Source organism: Zea mays, chromosome 4 (assembly GCF_902167145.1).
Source record: "Zea mays cultivar B73 chromosome 4, Zm-B73-REFERENCE-NAM-5.0, whole genome shotgun sequence".
Taxonomy (NCBI): domain Eukaryota; kingdom Viridiplantae; phylum Streptophyta; class Magnoliopsida; order Poales; family Poaceae; genus Zea; species Zea mays.
In genome coordinates, this window is record NC_050099.1 from 241,442,471 (window position 1) to 241,457,741 (window position 15,271).

At 41.8% G+C, this 15,271-nt stretch overlaps 2 pseudogenes; both read left to right on the forward strand.

Annotated features, from left to right (window-relative positions):
- Nucleotides 1-21: 21 nt before the first annotated feature.
- On the forward strand, nt 22-10,753 carry LOC103655995 (UV-stimulated scaffold protein A homolog; annotated as a pseudogene).
- Nucleotides 10,754-12,036: 1,283 nt separating this feature from the next.
- On the forward strand, nt 12,037-13,527 carry LOC103655996 (glucan endo-1,3-beta-glucosidase 14-like; annotated as a pseudogene).
- Nucleotides 13,528-15,271: the final 1,744 nt, after the last annotated feature.

Sequence of the window (15,271 nt, forward strand, 5' to 3'; positions counted from 1 at the left end):
GCCATCCGGGACGCGTTCCGCCTCATCCTGTCCCTCATGTCCAAGCCCCACTCCCACGTGTGTAAGCCTCTTCCCCTGCTCCAATCCCCCAATTTCATTGAACCCTAACGCTCTGATCCCCTCCCTTCTCACTGCAGGTGCAGCTCCTCGCCTTCAGCATCGCCGACGAGCTCTTCATGCGCTCCAAGCTCTTCCGCTCCCTCCTTGCTGACTCGCTCGACGGCTTCCTCCCGCTCGCCATCGGGTTCCGCCGAGCAAACCCCCTCCCGCCGCCGACCACGTCCGCTGCCTTACTCCGGAAGGCCACCGTCCAGGCGCTCGAGCGTTGGCACCATCTCTTTGGTGCGCACTACCGCCAACTCCGCCTGGCCGTTGAGTACCTCAAGGAGTCCGCGCGCGTCCAGTTCTCTGGTCTGCGGGCCACCGTTGATGCTCGTGCAGCTCATGAGACTCGGATGCAGGAGATCTATGCTGGCAAGGTTGAGCAGTTGCGTGAAAACCTTGCGTCAATCAAGGCGGAGATTCGGTCCACGATTGATGAGATTCGCAATGGATTGGAGATCATCTGTGCTGAACATAAGAAAGTTGAGGGTTATTATGTGGATGACGAGGAGGAGATTGCATCCTTGTTAATGCGGAGCATTAGAACAGCATCATTGATGGCTGGGGAGTGGGTGCCTGAGACTCAGGAGAATGAGGCGGTTTTTGATGCACTGAGGGAAGCACATCGATTGCTTGTGTCAAATCATTTGGTCACAGTACAGGAGTGGATAACTGTGCTTGTGAGAGATCATTGTAGTGAGCTTGGTCTTGACCTTGATAATTTTCATATGCGGTAGGGTGACCAGGAGGAAGAGGACAATGAGTTCTGGGTGGAGGGAAACATATAGGCACCAAATCGTGCCAGAGTCCAGGGCAGTTTATGAAAGTCGTCTAGAGGGGGGGGTGGATAGGCGAAACCTGAAAATTAAAACTTTATCCCCCAACTAGATCCCTTGATTAGTGGTTAGAACAAGATAAACAATTATTGGAGTATAAAAGCTAAGTCCTTTGCTTGTAAAGAATGTTGCTTTGAAATAATGCGGAATCAATATAACTACAAGATATATGGATAGTAAAGCAAGAAGGCTTAGATGAGAAGAGCAATAAGTTAAGTTTCTTTCTTGCGAAGTGTTGCTTCACTAAATGAGAATTTAACTTGAAGCAACACCAAATGATATTGACAAAGAATAGCGCAAGAAAACTTAGAGAAGGAAAAACAAACAAATCACAAGCAATAAACACAAATGACACGGGTGATTTGTTTTACCGAGGTTCGGCCCTCGAAGGCCTAGTCCCCGTTGAGGAGTCCACTCAAGGACGGGTCTTTTTCAACCCTTTCCCTCTCTCCACCGATCACACAAGGATCGGCGAGCTCTTCTTCTTCTCAAGGATCACTCTCGATCCCGCAAGGACCACCACACTCTTTGGTGTCTCTTGCTAGCTTTTACAAGCCTCCAACACTTTGGAGGAAGTTCAATGGGAGTCAAAACTCCACGCGCAAATGAACACAAAGATGTAGCACACACTATCTCTCAATGAATCTCACAAGGCACTAGTGCTAAACTCAAATGAGTAGCTCTCTATTGCTTGCTCTCTCTTTTGTGGCACTTGTGTTGGTTGTAGTGGTCTAGATCTTGTGTATAGGATGTATCAATGAATATATGTGGTTGGGAGGGCTTGAGTATGTCGACTAGATGACTTGGAATGTTGCTTGGACTCCCACACCTTGAAGTGGCCGGTTGGGGTGGTATTTATAGCCACCAACCAAAATGTAGCCGTTGGAGAAGGCTGCTGGCGATGGGCGCACCGGACAGTGTCCGGTGCGCCAGCCACGTCATCCTATCCGTTGGGGTTGGAGCTGGTCGATCGTTGGAGGCTTTGTCCTCATGTGGCACCGGACAGTCCGGTGCACACCGGACAGTCCGGTGCCCCTCTGTCCTTCTGCTCTGACTTCTGCTGCGTGTACTGTTGCACACTGTTTGCTGTCAGAGTCGACCGTTGGCGCGAGGTAGTCGTTGCTCCGCTGGCGCACCGGACAGTCCGGTGAATTTTAGCGGAGCGGCCTTCCATTTTCCCGAAGCTGGCCAGTTCAGAGCCGCTTCACTCTAGAGCACCGGACATTGTCCGGTGGTGCACCGGACAGTCCGGTGAATTATAGTGGGCTGCGCCTGAGAAACCCGAAGGTAAAGAGTTCGAAGGCAATCCTCCCTGGTGCACCGGACATTGTCCGGTGGTGCACCGTACACTGTCCGGTGCCACACCGGACAGTCCGGTGTGCCAGACCAGGGAGCACTTCAGTTTCTTTTTGCTCCTTTGTTTTGAACCCTGTCTTGTTCTTTCTATTGGTTTTTGTTGAATCTTTGACACCTGTAGAACATGCAATCTAGAGAAAACTAGTTAGTCCAATTATTTGTGTTGGACATTCAACCACCAAAATCATTTAGGAAAAGGTTTAAAGCCTATTCCTTTCAATCTCCCCCTTTTTGGTGATTGATGCCAACACAAACCAAAGCACATATATAAGAGCATAATTGAACTAGTTTGCCTAAGGTAAGTGCAAAGATTGCTTGGAATTAAACCAATATTGATTTCATAAGATATGCATGAATGGTTTCTTTATATTTTTGACATTTTGGACCATGCTTGCACCACATGTTTTGTTTTTGCAAACGTTTTGGAAATTCTTTTCAAAGTCTTTTGCAAATAGTCAAAGGTAGATGAATAAGAATTTTGAGAAGCATTTACAAGATTTGAGATTTTCTCCCCCCGTTTCAAATGCTTTTCCTTTGACTTAAACAAAACTCCCCCTTAATGAAATCCTCCTCTTAGTGTTCAAGAGGGTTTTGATATTAATTTTGAAGAGGGTATATCAATTTGAAATTATATCACAAGTAAGATACCAATTTGAAAATACTTCTTTAAAACCAAATTGAAAGACTATACCAATTGAAAATTCATCATTTCAAGACCTTTTAAATTTTGAAAATTGGTGGTGGTGCGGTCCTTTTGCTTTGGGCTAATACTTTCTCCCCCTTTGGCATGAATCGCCAAAAACGGATACTTTGAGTGAAATATAAGCCCTTTCTATAAGTTGTCTCCCCCTTTGGCAAATAATATATGAGTGAAAGATTATACCAATGTGGAGAGCTAGTGTGGAGTGATGGCGAAGGATAAATGGTACCGATAGAGTTGAGTGGAAGCCTTGTCTTCGCCGAAGACTCAATTTCCCTTTTAATCTACGACTTAGTATAGAAATATACTTGGAAACATATTAGTCGTAGTCATGGTACGAGAATAATAAGATATATGCATTTGTACCAAAATGAAAGAGATATGATCAAAAGATATGTCAATTAAGCATGATCATAGTTCTATATAATATAGATTTCTCCCCCTAAATATGTGCCTTGAGAGGAATACATATTTTGGCCTTAAATGCCAAGTGCACATAATTAGTTTAATGAGAACAAATCTATATCATAGAGAAAGTGAAGTGCATTGTGTCATAGTATAGGTGTGATGCTTATGACAGATTATGCACTTATGAAAGCATGTTAAAAAAAACTTAAGCATTTTCCCTTAAGGATTTCAAAGAGGCTTAAGGACCATCCACCTTTGGAACAAAGGCATCTTATCCTCGTTACAAGGTTAAGCTTTAAGCTCTTTGATAATAAGATTACTTCATCCAGTTTTAACAAAGATGCATAAATGCAGGAATGAAATGTTTGAGAGATTAAACTAGGTATGAAGCAGGGAAAAATGCATGGCCATGCTTTCTCTTCCTTTTATACAAGATATGTAAAGAAAGTATAGAAAAGGAAGATTTAGGTATAAGTTTGAATGAAATGAAGTAGTTTCACCCTTTTGTACCTTCACATAGAGACGCTATCTTCATTGTGCATTGTCCTTAGTCTTAGTTGCTTAAGACCTATACTCAAGATAATATATGGAAATATTTTGCACAAGAGAGAGCTCTACAACTAGTGATCATTTTCCAAGTTAATGTTAGATTAAATTAAATGGATCACAAATTGTATAAAGGCAACATGAATTCTCCTTTCAACTTAGTGCACATCAAGAGATATTGATTGATTTTATATGAGGCACTAAGAAGTATAAGTGTTAATAGAAGTTATTCAATGATCAAACAAATACCAGATGTGATCAAAAGAACAATATGAGCATTAGATTAACAAATAAGCTTATTATAGGAGAATCTAGCAAGCATGCTAATTTAGCGATGAAAACAACAAACCTTGATAAACGCGACATTATTTTAACAAGTTGGATTGATGAGTATTAGCATACTATATGAGAAACATTGTTCTCATGCAAGAGACTATATGAAATTACTAAGATAAAGCAACAGTCTCAACATAATCAAAATGTAAGAATGGACCCCCCTAAAGATATGCATCAAGTAATGGAAGGAATTGATTTCGATGCATTCACTTTTAAAGACAAAAAGGTAGACCCATTATACATCTTGATCAAGGCTTATAAAATTTGCAATAAACAACTTAAGCCTTGTATTTTCACAATGAAAAAGATTTAGAATGCTTACAACCACACCATTGATTGTTGTGAAGACCTTATTGTCCAAGTAGGTGTTGTTGTTCTTGATGTTCTTACTTTTTCATTTGAGTGTCCTCCCTTTGTAGTTGTCTCTTTTTCCTTCCAAACTTATTGAAAATACTCAAGAGTGATGTCAATAGCGCAAGGGAGTATATGATGAATGATGATTTCTTTTAGAAAATAAATATGAACAATTCATCATCCATAAGTCACACAGACATGAAGTAAAATCCCTAGCATTAGTGCACATCATAGGAAAAGAGGAATATGCATTATTTAACCATTTGATCAATCATAGGAATTTACTTCTTCATATTGAGTTTATTAATCATTACTTTAAAAACAAGTCAATATGAGAACATTTATAGCAAAGGTATGAAATAGATTCTAATGGACAAGTGCATTAATGAGATTGAGGTTGAATGCACGTCTTAGCCAATTTAAATTCAATAAAGAATCTATTTCTTCACAAAGATATAATTATAGTAAACAGTCATTGATGGGAACCACATTTGGTTAAGGATATGAGTTCCTATACCTTTGCTTTTACCTTTCTTCCTATGGGTGAAGATCAACCCTTTGAGGCTTGTGTCATTAAACTTGCACATACTCTCTTGTTGATTTTCATAAGTAAGCTCAAGCGAAAGGTTAATGGCAACACAAGCACTAGTTTCCCTTTTTGAAATCATTTTGATAAGGAATGAAAAACTAGATTACTAAAAGCATGGAAACTATATAGCATGAACTAGATTATCCATAGAAGATGTTATGCCAATTTTAACTCATAAAACAAGCATAACCAATCCTTTAAGATCATGGGAATAAATCTAATTCATGATATGGAAAGCGATAAATGTAGAAGAATCATATCCAATTTAAGCAAAAAGACATACAACATAAATTATTGGATTGATTTTCCTTGTCATGATGGATTACGCATCTCCAAAGAGAATTTTATTTCTATAAGTGAGACTACTTAAATTACTTAGATAAAACATTAGTCTCACTTTTCTAGCTATAGAGAGAATTTTTCTTTTATAAGAGTCCTAAGTATTTGAATTCCTTACATGACACCTTATTCTTTTAAGAACATGAAATATCTCTCTATATCTAGAACATGGCAATAATAGAATAATTAGTGTAAACCATGCCATGGGAAAAAGCAACAATTTTAAAGCATGTAGATTGTCATAATATAGAAATGAAGAATATGCAATCTACCATATGAGAGGAATTTCTTCAAAGAATGGTGACATAAATTTAAAAACATCTTAAGTGCTTCCTTTTTCTATGTGACTACACAAGACACATAAGAAATGATAATTTAAGATACTTGCACTTAAAAGCATAAGTGTTACCATCCTTTGACAGTCCTCCATGTTGTAGGCCTTGATTTTCCGCACATGATGATTCTTCAATTCCTACAACATCAATATCTTTCCCGAGATGATATGGGTTTTGAATACAATAAATTGAAGTAACCTTGGGTCAATCTTGAATATGTAGATCATTTGAAGATTGATAGCTTGAGTTGATAAGAATTGAATTAACTCCCTCAAGCACCCCAAGGCTTCATATCATCTCCTTCTCCTACAAAGCTTGTCAAGCACATTTTGGTACCCATCGCTTGATGGGTCCGTTAAGGTTAGTAAACAAAGATCTAGGAACCCAAGTGTCCTTTGTGCTAGCGCTTGGTAAACTCGTTACCTTTCTAGCACAAGTTACAACCTTGGGTTGCCTAGTTATATATGAATCAAATGACAAGTTAGGAGTGGGATTTTTACCAATGGGACAATCTTTGCATTGATGTCCCTTCTTCCGGCATGTGTAGCATAGGCGTTTTCCAAGTTTTGAAGATTTCTTCTTTCCTTGTTTGTTGCTTGCTACATGGTTAGTAAAAACTTTCTTTTCTAACATCATGCCTTTTTGTTTTAAATAGGGACAAGATTTAACTAAGTGTCCCTTCTTTGAGCATTTAAAACAAAGTCTATCATCCCTGTTAATAATCAAGCCATTTTTAATGTAGGGACATGACCTAATCAAGTGTCCCTCTTCAAAGCAGTCACTGCACTTTTTATTTATCTTAGTGTGAAGTGTGGCTTGATCATTACCTTGGATGTTACCTTTTGTGGAGGCGAGGTTGAGGCTTTTGGAGGAGGTATTGAATTTCATCTTTTGTTTCTTTCTCTTGGCCATCCTCAAGTCCTTGACATTTTCTTCAAGGGATGTAGTGCATGCCACGGTTGTTCCCGTCTCAAGCTTCTTCACCATGTGATCACGGTTATCTTGAGAAGGTCGAGCAATGCACTTCCCTTTAAGTTGTGTCAAGCTTATCTTTAGCCTCTCATTTTCTTCTTTGAGCTTTTGATAGGTATCATCATTTGTTCCTGCAAATTCTAGCTTAAAGGAAGATTTGCTTGTCGACGGACAACAAGCATTAGCACATGGTAATATAGTTTCTATTTGAATACATGTGCATGAGTGAGGTTGTTGGGATTTTAAGTTTTCTATTACAACCTCATGAGCAATGTTTAATATGATATGATCATCTCTAAGATTTTCATGAGAACATAGAAGCATATCATATTTTTGTTGAAAAGCTAGATTTTCAATTTTTAGCTTTTCTACTTGGTCCTTAAGCAAGGTATTCCTATTTACTAATTGAGCGATACAATGTAAAGCATTATCTTGCTCAATTGAAATAGTTTCATACCTTTGGACCAAATCAACATGAGAGCACTTTAGCTCCTCATGTTCTTTAGTCAACTCGTCAAAGTGTAGCATTTTCATGGAGAGAATATCTTCTAGCCTTTGACGAGCTTCGCTTTGCTCTCTCGCTCTTTCTAGAAGTTTGAGCATGACCGCCTTATCTTCTTGGCTTAGGCGAGCGTAGAGTTGCACAAAGCTCATTTCTTCCTCCTCATCCTCATTTGTGCTTCCGCTATCATTTTCATTAGCCACACAACACATGTGGGAATCAAAATGGAAAGACAAACCTTTTGGAGAGGTGGATTCATCGTTTGGTCTCCATCGTTCATTTTCCTCTTCCTCCTTGCAAGGGTTAGTATCACAAGAACTAAAGGAAGTAGAAGCATCAAATGAACTATTATGTTTGGACTCATCAAATTTAGTTTTAATTCTAGTCCAAATACCATGCGCATCATGAATGGATTCATCATAGTTTGATATGAAGGCACGATAATCTTCATTGCTAAGAGAATTAGCTAGGATGTCAAAAGCTAGATAGTTTAAGCGATAACATCTTTGATCTTCCTCGGAATTAATTTTTTCATTAAAACTAGAGGGAAAAATACTCTTGTCTATAATTTGTTCTAATCATGGATCTACGGTTTTAAAAGCATTTATCATACTAGTAGACCATGAATCATAATTAGAACAATCATCAAATAATATGTCAAGAGTTACCTCCTTTTGAGTTGCGTTCGTTGGAGGAGTCTTCTTGTTCTTTTGGGATCTTCTACGAGCCATCACTTCGAGTTGTTAGACTCAAGATGAAGTGCCTAGCTCCGATACCAAATTGAAAGTCGCCTAGAGGGGGGTGGATAGGCGAAACCTGAAAATTAAAACTTTATCCCCCAACTAGATCCCTTGATTAGTGGTTAGAACAAGATAAACAATTATTGGAGTATAAAAGCTAAGTCCTTTGCTTGTAAAGAATGTTGCTTTGAAATAATGTGGAATCAATATAACTACAAGATATATGGATAGTAAAGCAAGAAGGCTTAGATGAGAAGAGCAATAAGTCAAGTTTCTTTCTTGCGAAGTGTTGCTTCACTAAATGAGAATTTAACTTGAAGCAACACCAAATGATATTGACAAAGAATAGCGCAAGAAAACTTAGAGAAGGAAAAACAAACAAATCACAAGCAATAAACACAAATGACACGAGTGATTTGTTTTACCGAGGTTCGGCCCTCGAAGGTCTAGTCCCCGTTGAGGAGTCCACTCAAGGACGGGTCTTTTTCAACCCTTTCCCTCTCTCCACCGATCACACAAGGATCGGCGAGCTCTTCTTCTTCTCAAGGATCACTCTCGATCCCGCAAGGACCACCACACTCTTTGGTGTCTCTTGCTAGCTTTTACAAGCCTCCAACACTTTGGAGGAAGTTCAATGGGAGTCAAAACTCCACGCGCAAATGAACACAAAGATGTAGCACACACTATCTCTCAATGAATCTCACAAGGCACTAGTGCTAAACTCAAATGAGTAGCTCTCTATTGCTTGCTCTCTTTTTTGTGGCACTTGCGTTGGTTGTAGTGGTCTAGATCTTGTGTATAGGATGTATCAATGAATATATGTGGTTGGGAGGGCTTGAGTATGTCAACTAGATGACTTGGAATGTTGCTTGGACTCCCACACCTTGAAGTGGCCGGTTGGGGTGGTATTTATAGCCACCAACCAAAATGTAGCCGTTGGAGAAGGCTGCTAGCGATGGGCGCACCAGACAGTCCGGTGCACACCAGACAGTGTCCGGTGCGCCAGCCACGTCATCCTATCCGTTGGGGTTGGAGCTGGTCGACCGTTGGAGGCTTTGTCCTCATGTGGCACCGGACAGTCCGGTGCACACCGGACAGTCCGGTGCCCCTCTGTCCTTCTGCTCTGACTTCTGCTGCGTGTACTGTTGCGCACTGTTTGCTGTTAGAGTCGACCGTTGGCGCGAGGTAGCCGTTGCTCCGCTGGCGCACCGGACAGTCCGGTGTACACCGGACAGTCCAGTGAATTTTAGCGGAGCGGCCTTCCATTTTCCCGAAGCTGGCCAGTTCAGAGCCGCTTCACTCTGGAGCACCGGACAGTCCGGTGAATTATAGTGGGCTGCGCCTGAGAAACCCGAAGGTGAAGAGTTCGAAGGCAATCCTCCCTGGTGCACCGGACATTGTCCGGTGGTGCACCGGACACTGTCCGGTGCCACACCGGACAGTCCGGTGTGCCAGACCAGGGAGCACTTCGGTTTCTTTTTGCTCCTTTGTTTTGAACCCTGTCTTGTTCTTTCTATTGGTTTTTGTTGAATCTTTGACACCTGTAGAACATGCAATCTAGAGAAAACTAGTTAGTCCAATTATTTGTGTTGGACATTCAACCACCAAAATCATTTAGGAAAAGGTTTAAAGCCTATTTCCCTTTCAGTTTAGATGTTGCGAGCACTAGCAAGGACACTAAGAACGGAAAGTGGGTGGTTGGTGGAGTGTCTCACATTGGCAAGGCACCAGTTTCAGCTAATGGAACGAGAAATCTTGATCCAGAAAAATCAAAACTCCTCGCTGAAGCCCCTGTGCTGCCATGGAGCTCTGTCTTGGATCGCTGGGGCTCAAGTGGGGATGTACACGTAAACCAGAGGGGACTTGAGGTCGAGAGTCATTAGGGAAGAGTGGATAATGATGCCACTATACCTGCAGCAAAGATTGCAGAGTTGAATGTTCATTGCTCAATTTATAGAGAAGCCCCAGTTGAGATCCTACCATGCCACGCCCCTCTAAAAAAGGAGGACTTTGCCAGAGAAGGGATCTTAGGGTATGTCCTTTCCATGGACCGATTGTCCCACGTGATGCAGAAGGAAATTCAATTGAGCAAAACAGTGGTAGTTCTGATGCAGAAGTAAACCCTGTTGAGCACTTAGACATTGGAAGACATTCAAATGAGCTTAATGGAATCAGTGATGATGATTATATGGAGGGAACCTTTTCAAGAATGATAGGTGTCAATAATGATTATGGTGACATAGCTGGAACTTGTGATCTAGGCAAGATTACTGCAGAGCAGTTAGCAAGACAATCAGTTAAAAATGTCCGGAAAAGAGAAATGGATCGCAAGGCACAGGAAAGGGCACAACATGCAAGAATCCGTCAGCACAATGAAGATGTCCTGCGAGATGCGGTTCTTGCTTCAACTTCCTATTCTGCAGCAGCCTATGAGTAGTCTACAGAAGCACAGGGTCGACGAGGACGCCGAGGTAAGGCAAAGGCACCAACGCTGGCATCGATGCTGAAAAAGAAAGTTACCACCAAAGACAGAATTGCTGAGAGGCTTCTGAACACTCGAGCCACATATGCCACTGTAAGGGATGTTTCTCATAATGAAGATATGAGCTACAGGGAAGCATTTCCAAATCATTGGTAGGAGAAGCAGTTGAGTTGTTCTTGTGTAGGCTGGATAAACACGTTAGAAATGGAATCAATGTTGTTTATTGGTTCATACTGTCAGCTAAATAATACATATTTTGTTGCTATCTAAATCACCACAAAACTATGAGTATGTTTCCTGATATTTTGTTCTTGTACAGTTAGTAGGATAAGTTCCTTGTACATTTCCCAATGTTCAGTCTTACTATGATGCATAGAATTGTTTCAAAATAGAGTGAACCTCAGGTACTGATTGCTTATGTTTTGCTTCCATTATTATGTATATATAGCTTTTGTTCATGTCATTCAGAGCATTATTCATTTTTAGGTTGAGTTGTTTTAACCTCAATACAATCTCTTCTTGTTCAGATTCTTATAAAAGCTCGTGATGTTGCTACAGAATCAATGTTGAAGGCAAGCACGTCCCTTTTGGTTTCATTGATCAGATGTTGGCACATTTCACAAAAGATGACTATGGTCTTGAAAGTCTATGCTCGACAGTAAACTGTGAGATATTTTTGCCACGACCGCGTGATCCGGGAACGATCGTTGCGTCTGCATAACATTCAGAAAGCGTCGTCTCTGTCATTATGTCGTTGCAATGCACAGTCATTGCTTGTGCAAACATCTATTTTAGTGATGCCAATAAAAGTGTAGAATAACAATTAGAGTTTTTATATATTAATGTATTTTATCACATTGATTTCGTAGCAACGCACGGACATATACCTAGTAAACGATTAAATTAGCAACCCTTGAACATAAAACAAAAAAGTGAATGTACACTGTCAAAAAGCAACAAATTCGAAAACATTTGTGCATGTTTTTTTTGGAATTTGCTAAAGTGCTGTCAAATGTAGGGACGAAATAGGGTTATATGAAAAGTGACTAAATTTAGGAAGTTAATTTAGAGAGTTGTTGGAGAGAAGTTTTTGTGCTAACTATCTAAATTATTGATTTAGACTTTTAGAGAGTCATTTATAGTGTTTGGTTTGACGAATGAACTAGTCTATCATCTTCTCATTTCTTACTCTTTTTTCGTTTGGTTTGTGGAATGGAATAAGTTGATCCATCGTCACCTTATTCCTCATAATTATTTAGTTAGTACTAATATGAGAAATAAGATCATTACACCAAATTTGAGGAATAAACTCATAATACACCATCTCATTTTAAATGGAGCGATTTCGCAAACCAAACACTTCCTCAGAGAACTATTGAAGTTGCTTTTAGTACCTTTTATAGGTGGACAGAGAGCCCATCATCCATCAGAAACGAATGATGGTGATGGTGCGGCTGCTCAAGCTGGCCCGGATCCGCATCCGCTGCGTGAACATCTACGACGCCGAGCACAAGGTGGTGGACGCGTTCCGTCGCACGGGCACGCGCGGGCCTCAACCTCGTGGAGTCGTGGTGGCCATCCCCAACGAGTTGCTCAAGGACACATGGCCGCCAACCCGGCCAAGGCCATGGACAGATGGACTGGCGACTGGCTGAACGAGAACGTGCATCCGTACGTACTACCCGTCCACGCGCATCGTCGGCATCGCCGTGGGCAACGAGGTGCTGGGCGGGCAGGACGCCGGGCTCGCCGAGGCGCTCGTCGGCGCCATCCTCAACAACGCTCAATGTTACCCCTCGTCGACGCGCTCAGGATGCTCCGGCGGGACGCCACGATCGAGCTCTCCACGCCGGACTCGGAGGCCGTCTTCGCCAACTCCTACACACCCTCCCTCCGCCTGCATCTTCTGTGACGACTGTGTACCTCCGCCCGCTGATCGGCTTCTTTTCCAAGACCGGCGCGCCCTTCTACGTCAACGCCTACCCGTTCCTCGCCTACATGAGCGAGCAGTTGCACATCGACGTCAACTACACGCGCTCGCCGTCATCGTCGACCCCAAGACCGGGTGGCCAGCATGTCCGACGCCCAGCTGGACGCCGCCTACTTTGCGCTCGAGGCCGCGGGCTACTCGGGCATGGAGGTGCGCGTGGCGGAGACGGGATGGGCCTCCACCGGCGACGCCACGGAGGCCGGCGCCAACATGGGGAACACCGCACGTACAACCGCAACCTTCGGAAGCGGCTGTTCCTGCGCAAGGGGACGCCCTGCAGGCTGCAGGCCCGACCTCCGAGCGACACTACGTCCTCTTCAAGCCCGACGGCAGCGTCTCCACTCTCCATTCACATCAGCCTCAAGGGCTCCTGCCGTCGTCGTCGTGGGCGCCACCGCCGCCTACTCCCGTGCCCTTTAAGGTAGGCATACATGTTCTTGTTCTCATCTATAATGTCATCCACAACCACAAGTAGAGAATAAAAACTACAATACAACATCATGTATTGGAGTGTGTGGCACACCATCTAGTACTTTGGATTTTATTTAAAGACTAGATGGTGTAGCACACATCTCAATGCAATATGAATGGTGTATATAGAAATGACGCATATATTCACTTTGTTGTACGAAATCATGTTATTGGCCTGGGTTGAAATATTTATGTTATGTTATGTTTTGGATTTTTTTTTTGTGTTTACGGTGAATTTGTATAGAGTTGGAACGGGGTACTCTGCTTCGCTTCTTCCATGTACGTTGTTTTTTTTTTCTAGCATTAGGGAAATGACCGCAGATTAGCGCATACATGCCTGCTTAGCCTCACCTGTGTATAGTGTGTTAGATCCATGCTTCGTGAACAACGGGAGGCTCATGACGCTTAAGAATAGCTAGCTAGATGCTCCAGGACGGTTTGGAGACGGTTCATAATTTTAGTTTCAGATGAGTTTAAGCCTCATATTTTAGAGTTCAGCCTGATCCCTTCACAAACTGAAACATCAAGTTTACCTCTTCAGTCTTCAAATCAATATTCTGTTGTCCCCAGTGTTTTACGTTAAGGCCATGTATGGATCCTAATTTAGGTATAGGTTACTTAAGATAATATGATTTTATATGGAATATATTTGTATAGTATTTTTGGCTATATATGTTAGATATTTATAGATTACATTTCTATTTCTATTACACGCAAGCAAGCCGAAGAACGTTTTATAAATTGCAGAGTACAAACATACCCTGATGCTATAAAACCCATTTTTATTCTTCACTCTATGAATTTGAGATACACTTATATCTAAATATTGAAAAGTGATAATATGTTAAAAATAAGTCAAATAACCTATTGTATTAAATAGATTTCAGTTCCTTCAAAATGAACGGATCTAAACGGCCTCTAAAAGGTTTCGTAGAGCTTGTATGGGAGCAAATTGCATGTATATTCATTGGGCTGTAAGGCTGTATTCTTGTAATAATTCACCGCTTTTTATTTTCTTAAAAAATGAAACAAAACTAGTCTGAAAATACAGACGACTCCTTATACACATGCACCGGATATATGTTCGTTCGGGAGTATTGCTGTTGCAAAAAAAATAGAACAATTATTTTTAATTTAATCTGGAAATAAAGCATAACCATGACGATATATGTATATAAAACAAATAGATCTAAACAAGTGCATCATGCCAATAAATTTAAACTTGAATCATATCTAAATGGATTAAATTAAATAGTATAAAAGACATGATGAAAGGGAGATAGTTGTGCGTTTGTTCCTTGCTGACGATCAGGTAGAGAAGTCGACGCTGATGTTCAGTGGCGTCTCGTTCTTGCTAACGACATGAAACGCCTACGCAACAAGAAGGCAGACGAGTTGTATCTAGTGATTTGTTGTATTCTTTAAGTGCCATATTTAGTGTCCCATCCGATGTGACATCTAGTGCACACCTATCACAGTAGCCCTTTTCTTCGCTATACAAGTGCCTCACTGAACATGTTTGGTGCTACTAAGTAGTCTTTTTTTCTTTTTTCTGTGTATTTATCTAGGCCTCTTCCATCTTGTGTTTTGAACTCTTGCATGTACTTGAAGGTCTTCAATGAGTCTTCTAATATCTTTCTTAAGGTGTTCATCTTCCGAATCACCCCTTTTCCTTCTGAAAGGGAAATGTGCCTTTGGGCCATTTCTAAGTATTTTGGTGATTGAGTGCCAACGCAAGTGCTTTTGTGTTGATCTATGCAATGTGGTGGACAAAGTGCAAATCATGTCAAAAGGTATGTTTCTCAGACTTAGTACATTGTTTTAGAGACTAATGTATTGTGTCTAAGTGCTGAAAACAGGAAAAGAACAATTGGAAATGTCTTGGCTCGAGCAGCCAAGACTCTGCTCAGTCTGGGAGCACCGGACTGTCCGGTGGTGCACCGGACAGTGTCCGGTGCGCCAGGCTGGCTCAGGCGAACTGGCCGCTCTCAGGAAGAATTTAACGGCGTATGGCTATAATTCACTGGACTGTCCGGTATGCACCCGACTGTCCGGTGAGCCAACGGTCGGCCGGGCCAACGGTCGGCTGCGCGATCTGCGCGAGACACGTGGACCGAGCCAACGGTCGGGAGGAGGCACCGGACTGTCCGGTGTGCACCGGACAATGTCCGGTGCGCCAACAGCTCCCAGGCGCCAACGGTCGACTACGCCAC